We start from the raw sequence: 13,648 nt of genomic DNA, 5'->3' as shown, positions 1-13,648 counted from the left end.
TATTTTCTCTGTCTCCTTCCGCTGGTAGATGGACACAACCCATTAGTCTGGACTGGTCTGGTATAGATGACAAGGAAGGAATGAGTTCTTGCAAAGCCTCATGCAGTGGAAAGGCCTTCAGAGGCCTGAGGGTACTGGCCATCTTGGGATTTGCTGCTGCTGTGAGCTGCACATCAGAGACTGAGATATTTAAAGCCTGTAGGGCCATAGTAATTAAGGGTGGGAGTTCCTCCTTATAGAATACTAGAACCACAGTGGGATCATCTGGCTCATCCACAATCAGCTCACCCTCCTCAAGGTCCTCTAACCTCCTTGAAGAGAGAGAAGCAGACAAATTGCCCTCCAATGGAGCTGGCGATAAAGAAGCCAGTGATCCCCCACCCAAAATGGACTCTAACCGAGGTCACTTGGGCTCCTCTACATCCTGAGGAGGCGAAGGGGCCCAGGAGCAGCCAGGGGGCTGCAAGCCACTCCAGATACAGACTGTACCCATTTTAAAAGAATGAGCTGCTGTTGCCTAAGTCAGAGGAAAAAAGGGGAATCTGGTTTGTCGCCCCCTGCAAGGGAAAGCCGACCTGAACCCAATTGGCTCCCTGTAATTCAGCTCTCATCACCATGGTGTCAGCTGCTGTGGGCACATCCAAAATGGCCGCAGAAACCGCAGCAGCACTGGGAGACGACGGGCACGCATCCTAGACGTGGGAAACACTCCCGCTCAAATCTGGCACCACACTAAAAGACTCTGAGGATGAATACCCGTTTCGGCAGCCCCCCCCCCGTTGCTGTTCACCGCTTACTGCAATGGGAACAGTGCTTAACAACTTCTAACACCAGTAGAGGGCCCGCAGGGATCAGGAAAATTCCCTCCCACCCACTCACCCAGCCAAAAGAAGAGAAGGGCACACTCATCCTGAGCAGTGTTGCCAGGTGGGCGGTTTTACCGCCCAATTGGGCGGTTTTCCGCGACCCGCCGCAGGAAATTTTTGCCCGCGGCGGGTTGCGGTTTTTTGGGCTTGTTTTGTGTCTTTTGGGCGTTTTTTTGAGCTTTTTTTTTTTTTTGGCCGCAGGGGCGGGGTTAGTGACGTTTTGGGCGGGGCCAATGACAGCGGGGGTGGGGTGATGACGGCGGGGGCAGGGGTGTCAGGGGCAGGGTTTGAGTTTGAGCGGGTTTTGGGCTGGATTTGGGCGGGAAAAAAATTTTCCACCTGGCAACCCTGAGGTGATGTCCCAGGAAGCAGTGCTGCAAAAAGAGCCTCACAGCTCACTCTCTTTAACAGCCCAAGAATAAGCAAAGGCACTTTATTAATTTTGAATTATTAATTTAGAAGAATACATACTTCATAAATGGGTCTCTGCCAGACCCTCTAATGTATTTTGTACATGTAAGGGTTCAATCTAATTTTCCTTGAAGAATAATGTTATATTACTTGGAACCACATTTAATTTGTGTTCACTTGACTGCATTTTTCACTACATCAAAATATAGAAAGCTTCATGCAAGCAAGGCAGAAGAAAAGTCCATTTTTCTCTTTTAAGTCACTCCATAGTACAACTGCTTTAAGAGAACACATCTGTATCAATAGAACTTCCTAAAACGAATTCCTTAATCCGAAACTGGAGGAACAGTAACTAACTGGCTTTAGATATGATGCCCCCCCCCCCCAGTCTGCCCTTAATCACACCTCCAACTCTATGAGTACATTTTATGCATAAAATTATTTGTAAAGTAGTAGTAGAACCGGTGCAAACTAAACATTGTAAAAAGGAAGACAATAACTCCCTGTGCATTATTTAACACTCACCGCTCTGGTGGCAAAAACCACAGTTAAACAGCACTACCCAACAAGTACTCGTTTCAGTAATTCAGTGTAACCACCACACTTCCAGTTCAGCACTCTACTGTTCTTTGAGAACAGAACGCCCGCCCCCGCCGCAAGTCGCCTCACTACAGAGCTCTCCTCTCTGACGTTATTTCCTTATTGTTTTAAGCATTTTAAGCGCGTACTTGGCGGGAAACTTCAAACTGAGACTCTGCAACAGAGGAGGAAAGCGGCTGGATTGTTGGTGGGTAATCTCAGATACATTTGAGTTTGGGGGTGGAGGGAGAGTTGCCGGCCAGATAGTGGACAGTCAGGGAGAGATGGCAGAGACCACGGGGGAGGTGAGACTGGTCCGCACCTTGGGGGACGGTGTAGAAAAAATGAAAATGTAAAAGTGTTTTGATGGAATCCGGGAAGATCCCGAGGATGCCGCTGTATCCGTTTTTTACCTCTTGCCCGCACCTTGGTCCCCGAATGCGTGTGAGGAGGTGCTTCGCCCGTGAGGGCAGCAAAATATGCGTGTGACTTGGTATTTTTGAGAGTAGGTAGTTACAGCAGCCAACGTTTCAAAATGATTGGGGTGCTAAGCATGATGGAAATTAGTTACCCCTCGCTAGACATAGTCAAGGAGTGTGTTCAAATCAATACGAAGGAGGTGGTGTGTGCTCAAGCACCCACAAAGCTGGCCCCTATCTAGGCGGTGTCTAAGTAGTTGGTTGGGGGGGAGGGACAGCAAAAACCAGCTGCAGTCTAAACCAGTCCTGACAGCCCCAACATTTATCTGCAAATACGCTTAAAAAATGGGGGGGGGGGGGCAAGTCACAACCCTCTATTGCCCCAGGTACCTGTATATACTATGTAAACAGCTTTAAATGTAGTTGCAAAACCCACAGAAAGGCGCCAAGACTATCAGTCCCCCATTTCCTTCCCGCCCAAACAAAGCCGCCCTTACCCTTGTAAGCCTAACGCTAGCTAAGAGCAGGCGTTGAGGTGTTTGAAGAGTCAATTTCCCACTAATTTCTTTTTCTTTAAAAGCTGCAGGTTTTTAATTTGAAAGGAGAAGGAAGCCTGTGCAAGCCTCTAAGCAGTGGTAGTGAGAGACGACTGTATGCTAGTCGAGTAGCGAAACTGAAACGAGACATTGGCGCCTGTTTTCTGGGCTTACATTATAAGCTTTTCAGGTGAAGCAAATTTTCACCCCTTAAATAATAGTGTATTGTATATCAATTATCTCAAAATTTATTTATTGCTATAGTGCATGCATCTGGCAAGTATTTTAACATATGTATCATTCTCCACAATGCTATATGTTATTAGGAGTATAATTACTAATAAATCTTATAGCCTCCTAATCCATTGTTGTTCACATCTTCTATTATACAAAAACATAATTCTTAATATCAATAGTCCATGTGGAGCAATGAAAGGAAAAATCCCCGTTGTGCTGTGTTATATTTGTCCACAACTCTCCTTCACAATCCAAACATGATAATGTTCAGTTCTGTAAGATCAAATATAACACAGCACAACGGGGATTTTTCCTTTTGTATAATAGAAGATGTGAACAACAATGGATTAGGAGGATATAAGATTTATTAGTAATTATACTCCTAATAACATAGTTTCTATAGCATTGTGGAGAATGATACATATGTTAAAATACTTGCCAGATGCATGCACTATAGCAATAAATAAATTTTGATAATAATTGATGAATAATACACTATTCTGTTTAAGGGGTATATATAGTCTGAAGAATAGTACCTAGTAATTATCCCTTAATACTTTTTCAATTTCAAATAGAAGCAAATTTTCAACGTGAAAAACTTATATTTAAATACGCGCAGAGAACAGTGCCTATATGTGCATTGTTTGGAGGGGGGGGGGGGTGGTAATTGCTGCCTGCCTGACGGCGACGCATGCCTACAAGAGCTGCTTGTGCTTACGCAGATCTATTGAGCGCTTGCACCACCGAGCTTGCTCCTCCTCCTGGCATTTATATCATTTTTCATCTCTTTACAGTTGTTGATCATTGGAGAGCAGTCTTTGTAGCTCCTGTGGTACTGATCGGGTGCTGTTCCAGATAGTGCCAAATTCAGAACATCGGCCGTGTTTATTTTATGAGAAAATACAGTACATGCAAAGTTAGAGTAGGTGTAAACTGGGGGAAGGAATTTCATGGGCTGGTGCAAAGCGACGAGAGAGTGGGAGACGGTTCAGTCTCCATCCCACTCAGCTTCACAGACTGAGCCATTAGCTGCACGGTGCGGTTTCATGGTGTTTTCTGCTTTCCCATACAAACGAGATCGGCTTGGAGATCCAGCGCATGGAAAGGGTCGAATTGGTATAGGGATCCAGAAGCCTAGACCAAGGTCAGTCTCTGTCCTTTCATCTCTCCGATTCTTACCCTTCAAGTCACATTGATCCAGCCGTCTTTATATCCCTGAGGTTGAGACGGGAGGGGAAGCAGTTACGTCTGATAACCCAGTCTAATGATCCCTGCCCCTTCAAAGGTTGGATCCTGAATCTTTTCTGCGCTGTTGTGAGCAGAAAGATAGATAATGCTTCTTTTTTCTTAAGGAAATCGACTGTCTCTGCATCCTTGCAATAAGGCTAAAATTAGATTGGATCAGTTTCTCCAGCTTGACCCTGGTAAGATAACAACCTTAACCCATGCCTTTTCCTCGTCCTTGAGGTTGGAGAGGATGTGAATTTTTTTTTAAGTTCAGGAATATGACACAAATAACTTTAATAAAGAGAGGAGGGGAAATACAGTTCTGTTTCTTGAAAAATGCTTGAATGTGCCTTCACCGCTCCCCTTTGCTTATTTGTAGAGCTGAGTTCCTGTGTGTTTCTTGCCACGTGTGTACCTCCTCACCATGTGGCAGATCCACAAGCGCTTCAGAGAGGGTGTAAGAATTCCCAACAGCTTGCCTTTGCTTTGTTGTACCCTGGAAGTACATTATGGGGCATATTTTCAAAGTACTTAGACTTACAAAGTTCCATAGGTTACTATATATGTATCTTTGTAAGTCTAAGTGCTTTGAAAAATGTCTCTATATGATTGTGTTCTGTGTGGGTTTTTTTCCAGTTCAAATCTTTTTATTGAATATTTATTGTAAAAAACCCCATATAAGATATAACAAAACAATCATGTAGCATAATAAGCAAGTAAAGCACTAACCTCCAGATATTCAGCTAGATGCTAACAACGCTGATCCCAGATAGTCAATGCTGAGCTGAATGGGGCAACCGCCATTGAATATTCGGTCTCAGATGTGGCCATGGGAACTTAACCGGTTAAATTGATATAAGTTCCTAGCAGTTCAGAGATAACCTGCTTATCTCATGCAGAATATTAGAGCTTAGCCAGTTAAGCGCTATTTAACCAGCCAGGAACCGTTCCTGTCCAGTTAAATAGCACTGAATATTGGGGCCCTTCCTTAGCGTCCCTCCAGACCGGCCCAGAATGTGACTGATGGGTTGTGCATGCTTTCCAGCAGGTGGAGACTGAGAAAAAAGTGTGATTCTAACGAGCCAATAAGAGCCCTTGCCAGCTAGAGAAAGATCCAATAATCTCTCTCCAGCAGGTGGAAGGTGGTGAGTCCTTCAGTCTCTGGCCCAGCTGCATCAACCATACGTAAAAAAATTACAAACGTTAAAGTCCGAACTGAATTTAAAACAACGAACAATGCACACAAAAAACAAGTCGCACAAGTTTGGTGCGGATTTAAAAAGTACAATGTATCAATGATTTGTAATTCTGGTCGGTAATCGGCCCTTAAATCATGCACAGAGCAGCCAAGCGTTATGCTGGCTGCTCTGCGCATGCCACGAACTGTCAGAACAACAACAACAAAACCCCCACAAACACGTGGCTCCCTGCTGCTTCACTGAAAAAATAAACATACCTTAAAAAAGGATCAGGAGGGGGCAAAGGCGCTCGTCAGAAGCGTCCTGTATGGACGGCCTTGCCCCCCCCCCCCACCCCCCAGATCGCCGCTGTTCCCCGCTTCCGCCCTTCACTAAATTAAAAGCTGAAAATAAAAAGCTAAACTTTAGCCGCGCCGGGCCCCCCTCCCTTCCTGTGTTGATCTTCTTCTTTTCCCAACAGTGCTCCGCCCCCCCCCCCCCCCCCCGAGTTCGTCGCCGCCGTTCCCCCCCTCCAAAGGACCCCCCTCCGCCTTACCGGCCGTGCAGCGCCTCTCACCTTTGTGTGAAGGCGCTGCACGAGATGAAACAACGGATCGTCGCTCCCTTCTGCCTCCACCGATGTCTCTCTCCTTCTTCCTGTGCCCGCCCTCCTCTGACGTAGTTGCTGGATGTTGTGGGGAGATGAAAAATGTCAGACATTGGAAAGAGTGTGGAGGGGGAGACAGATGCTGGATATAGGGAGAAGAGGAGGAGGAGAGAGAGGACAGATTTTGGATGGAAAGGAGGAGAGAGGTGGTAGACTTTGGATGTAAGGAGAAGATGAGGGCCAGATGCTGGATGAGGGGGAGAGAGGTGGCAGACACTGGATATAGGTGGGAGAGTAGGGATACACTGGATGAGGGAGAGAGAGGGGACAGATGCTGGATGGAATTGGGGAGAGAGAGGAGCCAGATGCTGGATGGAGGGGGAGAAAAAGAGGAGAGACTGGATGGAAGTGAGAGGTCAGATGGTGGGGGGGGGGGGGGGGGGGCGGGGACAAACGGATGGAAAGGGGGGGAGAGAGGGGGGCAGACAGTGGTGAGAGTTAAAAAGACAGTGAGGAAAGTAGAAACAAGAGGCTGGGGCCAACACATCTAGAAAAAGTAAATGGCCAGACAACAAAGGCAGAAAAAAAAATGAAGTTTATTTTTAGTTTAGGAGAAAGTAGTGTGATAGCTGTGTTAATAAATACAGAAAATGGAAATAAGGTGATATCTTGGACTAATTTTAATGTTTGGAGACCAAACCCTCTTTTCTCATGTTAGAACAGAATACCATAATAGCAGTATACTGTCCTGACCTGAAGAAAGAGGTTTGGGCCTCTGAAAGCTAATTGAAAAATGTATTTAGTCCAATAAAATATCATATTTTCCATTTTTTGTTTGTATTTGTTAACTTATACTATAGTGATTAGAATATGTCAAATATTGAAATTTGCATCTGCTATAATTATTTTATACTGTGTGAGGGTCTTTGCGTGAAGTACAGCTCCATCTCGGCGGATGGAGAGCATAGCTGGGTATCTTGCTGCATGATACGGACCCATCTCTAGATTCAGAAAACAGATCCATTTCAGGACGTAGGGCCCAGATCCAGATCATGTTATGATCCTTGGTTCCGAAACGGACTGCTAGATGCAATACCATCTCTGGATCTGCGGCGACAGTACTGTCGCCGCATGGTGAAGTCAATTCCAGCTCTGCAGGTAGAGTACAGATCTTTCCCTGAGGGTAGGGCTTAGCGCTTCCTCTGAATGTGAGGCTTGGCTTCCATTTCTGGTTATCGATTTGCCCACATCTCGATTTTCAGCACTCGTATCCATTTTTTTTCTCTGGAGACCCTGGTGTTTTCATTCCGGAAGAAGGACACTTATACGTTCTGCTTGGATGTTTATGAGGTTGTTATCTGTGCGCTTTTTGAGTTTGTGGCATTTGGTACTGTCATGATTGGTTCGCCACCAGTTCACCAGATCTACTCCATCGGGCGATAGCGTTTGCTTGTATCCAGCCTAAAACTCTGGGTTCCGGTACTCCACCTTTTGTGTTTTCCCCTGCATTATCATCTAGAGGTTCAACTGTGGATGATTTCTGGGGTTCTGTGTACAGTTTTTCCCTAATTGCTTCAGCTCTGGCTGTTCTCGTTTCCAGCAGTAGTGGCCTGATTTCTTTATTGCTGTTGCCACTCTCTTGGCCCAACAATCTTGTGGCTACTTTACCTTTGCTGTTGGTCATTCGTACTGGAGGTCACAGTAGTCTGCCTGTCTTTCTGTCCCTGCCGTTACCTTTTGTGGATGAGCTGGTCACCTCATGTATGTTTTGGCCTTCAGTGTTCGTGGGAGATATATAGTCTCGCCCTCATGGGGGTCCCTGTTTTGTTACATCCCATTTATCTGGACTGGTCTGGTATGGATGAAAAGGTAGGAAAGTTTGTCTTACTTGATGATTTTCTTTCCTTTAGACCTACTACTACTACTTATCATTTCTATAGCGCTACTAGACGTACGCAGTGCTGTACACTTGAACATGAAGAGACAGTCCCTGCTAGACAGACAAGTCCAGAGAACCTCCCTGTTTTGTGGTGGTTCTTAATATTCTTTACAGCTAATTTCACCACTTCTGTAGCAGGGATGTTATCTGACTCCTGATTCAGTCAACAGTCAGTTGGTCAGCAAGATATATGCCACCTCCTTTGAGCTGCCACCAGATTGACTCGGTGAATATTGAGATTTCTTCCTAATCTGACCTTTGGTTCATGAACACCACTGCTTGGCTATGCAACATGCTGAACATTCTATGCGGCACAATACCCTTTAGGGGTGAATTACTTTCTCTTTTCTTTCTCTCTATCCTTCTGCTAGTAGATGTACGTAACCCATTCGTTCTGGACTGGTCTGGTAGGACTAAAGGAAAGAAAATTATCAGGTAAGACATAATTTTTCCTTTTTCTTGATATGATGGCTATTTCCTTTAACATCAAACATATAAATGACAAGTGACCGACTCACCCGCAAATGCGCAGTAGAGACTTCCCTCTCTGTCCCGCCCTCACGTCAAGACGTGATGACATCAGAGGGCGGAACAGAGAGAGAAACAGACGCTGCTACTGGAGCCCGGAGACGAAGCAACATCACTGGTGCGCCCCCCCCCCCCCCTCCGTATCGGGCCCCCTGCACTGACATGACAGCGCCTCTCACCTCTGTGTGGAAGCGCTGCAGTTTGATCCCAACAGATGGGGAGTCGCAGTCGGGGAAACGCACCATTTCCAGTTGGCTAGCAGATTGCATTTCCTTCACTTATGCCCAAGCTGGGCTGAATCTTGAGGGTCATGTCACGGCTCATAGTGTTAGAGCCATGGCAGCGTCTGTGGCCCACTTGAAGTCAGCCACTATAGAACAGATTTGCAAGGCTGCGACGTGGTTATCAATCCACACATTCACATCTCACTACTGCCTTCAGCAGGATACCCGACGCGACAGTCGGTTCGGGCAGTCGGTGCTGCAGAATCTGTTCGGGGTTTAGAATCCAACTCCACCCCCCTAGGCCCATTTTTATTCTGTTCCAGGCTGCACTTCGTTAGATGTTTCTGCTTTAGGTCAATCTCAGTTATGTCCTTGCCGTTGCGAGGCCCAATTGACCTTCTTTGCTGTTTTGAGTGAGCCTGGGTGCTAGGGATACCCCATCAGTGAGAACAAACAGCCTGCTTGTCCTCTGTGAAAGCGAAGATACATACCTGTAGCAGGTATTCTCTGAGGACAGCAGGCTGATTGTTCTCACAAACCCGCCCACCTCCCCTTTGGAGTTGTTGTTTGTTCTTTATTTGCCTTTTGATGTAACTGAGTGGGGACTCTTGCGCGATAGGCGGAAAGACGGCCGCGCATGCGCGGTGTACGCACCCTGCACGCAGGAAGGCTGTGGAAGACTTTTGTCTATTTTTGCTGGGAAAAATTGCTGATCCTGGGCCGTCGTGGATGTCAACCCATCAGTGAGAACAATCAGCCTGCTGTCCTCTGAGAATACCTGCTACAGGTATGTATCTTCGCTTTTTTCCTTCTGGAAGAACATCTAGAACTATCATCTCAATTAACATAGAACCTTCATTTGACGTTATTTTTCTCGGATCTCTACATCCCACTTTAAATGTACTAAATTCCTGGATACTTTATTTGATATTTTATCAATTACCATTCAACAACTTAAAAGCAATTGGAAGGACATATCTTTAAATCCAGTGTTTTGGTGGAATACAGTATGCTTATGTACTGAGAGGTGCCCAGCTCTACCACTGGCTGCCTTTCAGGTGCTGTGGAGAACTTGCAGCTCATCTGCATATCCTTTATATCCTTCTCCGGGGTGACTCCCAGGTCCACTCCAACACACTCAGGGCCTCCGCTGTAGGTGCCCAGCGCTCCCACCAGGTGCTGTGGAGGACTTGCAGCCCTTCTGCATATCCTCACAGCTGTATCCAGGGTGACTCCCAGGTCCACCTCAATCTTCCCAGGGCCCTCGCTCCAGTGCCCCGAGTTTCCTGGTGCTTTTTGGCTAGGATCAGGCGACCCTCGGGAGGAATGCTGGCTTCAGCCTAACCCCTGGTAAGCCTTTCCTCGGCTGAGAAGTGCCCAGCTGTACCACCGGCTGCCTTTCAGGTGCTGTGGAGGACTTTCAGCTCATCTGCAAATCCTTTACAGCCTTCTCCAGGGTTACTCCCAGGTCCACTCTGACCCACTCAGGGCCTCTTTACATTTATTTTTCTCCCAGTTACTACTTATGGCTCCAGTACACTTTTTCTTCTTGGTACTGTCCCTTCCTAATCTGTTTCTCCATCTGCAACCACTGTACACTGCAGGAACACATTGTCTACCCTCTGTATTCATCATCTCACCATCTCTCTTTTTTTCCTCTTCCTTTTTCTTAGCTCTCAACCTTCAACATTTCCTTCCCTCCATTCATCCATCTCCTTTCTATCTGAGTACATTTCACCTTCGTCGCTGTCGTCATACCTCTCCTACTCTTCTCCGTACTCTCTTGCTCCTTAACTTCTTCGCTGGGAACATTAATCCCAATCCTGGTCCTCCACATCAGCTCTCATCCTATTTGTGCAGGTCACACCATGATATCTTCATTCTAATTTCTGTTCCTCTCCTCCCCTCTTCTTCCCTGCCTTTCTCTTGTGCTCTGTGGAATGCCCGCTCTGTCTGTAACAAACTTTCCTACATCCATGACCTCTTTATCTCTCGTACTCTCCATCTGCTTGCTCTAACTGAAACTTGGCTTTAACCTGAAGACTCTGCTTCAGTCACGGCCCTATGCCATGGAGGTTCTTTTCTCCCATACTCCTCACCCGGTTGGCCGCAGAGGTGGTGTTGGGCTACTACTTTCACCCTCTTGTAGATTTGAACCTCTTCTTCCACCTCAGTCTCACTGTTTTTCTTCCTTCGAAGTCCACTCCATCTGTCTATTTGCTCCTCTGCCTCTCCGAGTAACAGTCATTTATCGACCCCATGATAAGTCCCTTTCTTCCTTTCTCACTGACTTTGATGCTTGACTTTCCTTCTTTCTTCAACCTTCATTTCCTTCCCTCATTCTTGGGGATTTTAACATTCATGCTAATGATCCCTCTGACTCTTCTATGCTTCTCAGTTTCTTGCTTTTTAACATCCTCTTTCAATCTTCAACTGCGCTCCACTACCCCCACTCACCAGAATGGCCACTGTCTTGATCTTATCCTCTTCTCAAACTGCTCACTCTCCAGTTTCTGTGCCTCAGCTCTTCCCTTCTCTGACCATCATCTGATAACTTTCACACTTAAACACCCTCCTCCCCAGTCCCATCTAATCTTAACCAGTACATTTAGGAATCTTCAGGTTATTGACCCTTCTACTCTGGGAAAATGTGGGATACAAATAATTTATTTTATTTATTTATCACCCCATCTCCCTTCTCCCTTTCCTATCCAAAATACTTGAATGTGCTGTTCACCGCCGTTGCCTTGACTTTCTTTCATCTCAATCAATTCATGATCTGCTTCAATCTGGCTTTTGCCCCTTCGTTCGACTGAAACAGCGTTTGCTAAAGTCTACAATGATCTGTTCCTGGCCAGATCCAAAGGTCTCTATTCTGTCCTCATCCTTCTCGATCTATCTGCTTCTTTTGACACTGTTGATCACCGCCTACTCCTTGATACGCTGTCCTCACTTAGATTTCAGGGCTCTGTTCTTTCCTGGTTTTCTTCTTATCTCTCCAAGCGTACCTTTAGTTTACACTCTAGTGGATCCTCCTCTACTTCTATCCCACTGTCAGTTGGTGTACCTCAGGGGTCCTGGGACCTTTTCTTTTCTCCATCTATACTCCTTCCCTTGGTACTCTGATCTCATCCCATGGTTTTCAGTATCATCTTTACGCTGATGACTCCCAGATCTACCTCTCCACACCAGATATCTCAGCTGACATCCAGGCCAAAGTATCAGCCTGCCGGTCTGACATTGCTGCCTGGATGTCTCAGTGCCATCTGAAACTAAACATGACCAAGACTGAGCGTCTCATCTTTCCCCCTAAACCAGCCTCTCCTCCTGCCCCATTCTCTGTTTCTGTGGATAACACTCTCATCCTTCCTGTCTCATCAGTTCGTAACCTTGGGGTCGTCTTCGACTCCTCCCTCTCCTTCTCTGCACATATTCAGCAGACTGCTAAAATCTGTCGTTTCTTTCTCTGTAATATCACCAAAATTCGCCCTTTCCTTTCTGAGCACACTACCAGAACCCTCATCCACACTCTTATTGTAGCAACTTGCTTCTGACAGGTCTCCCACTTAGCCATCTCTCTCCTCTTCAATCTGTTCAAAACTCTGCTGCACGACTAATATTCTGCCAGTGTCGTTATGCTCATATTAGCCCTCTCCTCAAGTCACTTCACTGGCTTCCTATCCGTTTCCGCATACAGTTCAAACTCCTCTTATTGACCTATAAGTGCATTCACTCTGCAGCTCCTCAGTACCTCTCCACTCTCATCTCTCCCTACATTCCTCCCCGGGAACTCCGTTCACTGGGTAAATCTCTCTTATCTGCACCCTTCTCCTCCACTGCTAACTCCAGACTCCGTTCCTTTTATCTTGCTGCACCATATGCCTGGAACAGACTTCCTTAGCCGGTATGTCAAGCTCCGTCTCTGACCGTCTTCAAATCTAAGCTAAAAGCCCACCTTTTTTGATGCTGCTTTTAACTCCTAACCCTTATTCACTTGTTCAGAACACTTATTTTATCATCCTCACTTTAATATTCCCTTATCTCGTTTGTCCTGTTTGTCTGTCCTAATTAGATTTTAAGCTCTGTCGAGCAGGGACTGTCTCTTCATGTTCAAGTGTACAGCGCTGTGTACGTCTAGTAGCGCTATAGAAATAAGTAGTAGTAGTATGCTTAGCTTATAAATATGAAAGGAAAGCATCTGCAAAAACAAGAAAACATCTCACTGTAATGAAAATATGGAAACCTGTGGATGAATGTCTTAAATCCCTACATAAAATGACTGATCAATATTTCTCAACTGTTAAATATTCATAATTATTATTTAAATTCTTGTTGTCCAACACTCTTAATAGGTTACTCTTCTGTGAAGTACATTACATCAAAGTTAATATTAGAATATTCTTTCATATATTAAGGAGCAAAAATCTGGAACAATACTCAGATTAGACAAATATCAATTTATTTCACCTTTCAAAAAGCTTCAAGACTTATCTATTCCCAACCTTAGTTCATTATTTTAATATTAATATTTGGAGAAAAGTATTATCCATGTATAACTTTTGTATCGTAATCTGCTTTGAATCCCAGTAGACCAGTGGTTCCCAAACCTGGTCCTGGAGGCACCCTAGTCAGTTAGGTTTTCAGTATATCCACAGTGAGTACTCATGAGAGAGATTTGCATGCAGTGGATGCAAATCTTTCTCATGAATATTCATTGTATGTATCCTGACAACTTGGCTGGCTGGGGTGCCTCCAGGAACAGATATTGGAACCATTGCAGTCGATATAAGGTGCGTTATAAATAATAGAATAGCGTTAATAATAACTCTAGTCCTTGACATTCCATTTGTATATGATCTTTTCTTTTTGTTGGACTCACTTGGAGTCTGCTCATTTA

At 45.4% G+C, this 13,648-nt stretch overlaps 1 protein-coding gene across 4 annotated transcripts in view; it reads left to right on the top strand.

Annotated features, from left to right (window-relative positions):
- Nucleotides 1-1,326: 1,326 nt before the first annotated feature.
- Nucleotides 1,327-13,648, top strand: part of SLC29A2 (solute carrier family 29 member 2) — a 115,145-nt gene continuing 102,823 nt past the window's right edge. Inside the window, exon 1 of one of the 4 annotated variants that reach the window (XM_030218410.1) lies at nt 1,327-1,382. The gene's annotated coding sequence lies outside the window, so the exon portion shown is untranslated. Of the gene's footprint in view, nt 1,383-1,941; nt 2,065-3,868; nt 4,193-4,453; nt 4,473-13,648 lie in introns of those variants that run through there. The other 3 variants (XM_030218408.1, XM_030218409.1, XM_030218411.1) reach the window with 3 other exon arrangements.

Source organism: Microcaecilia unicolor, chromosome 11 (assembly GCF_901765095.1).
Source record: "Microcaecilia unicolor chromosome 11, aMicUni1.1, whole genome shotgun sequence".
NCBI classification, from domain to species: domain Eukaryota; kingdom Metazoa; phylum Chordata; class Amphibia; order Gymnophiona; family Siphonopidae; genus Microcaecilia; species Microcaecilia unicolor.
The sequence above is the reverse complement of the archived record's forward strand: the minus strand, read 5'-3'. Positions and strand labels throughout refer to the sequence as shown.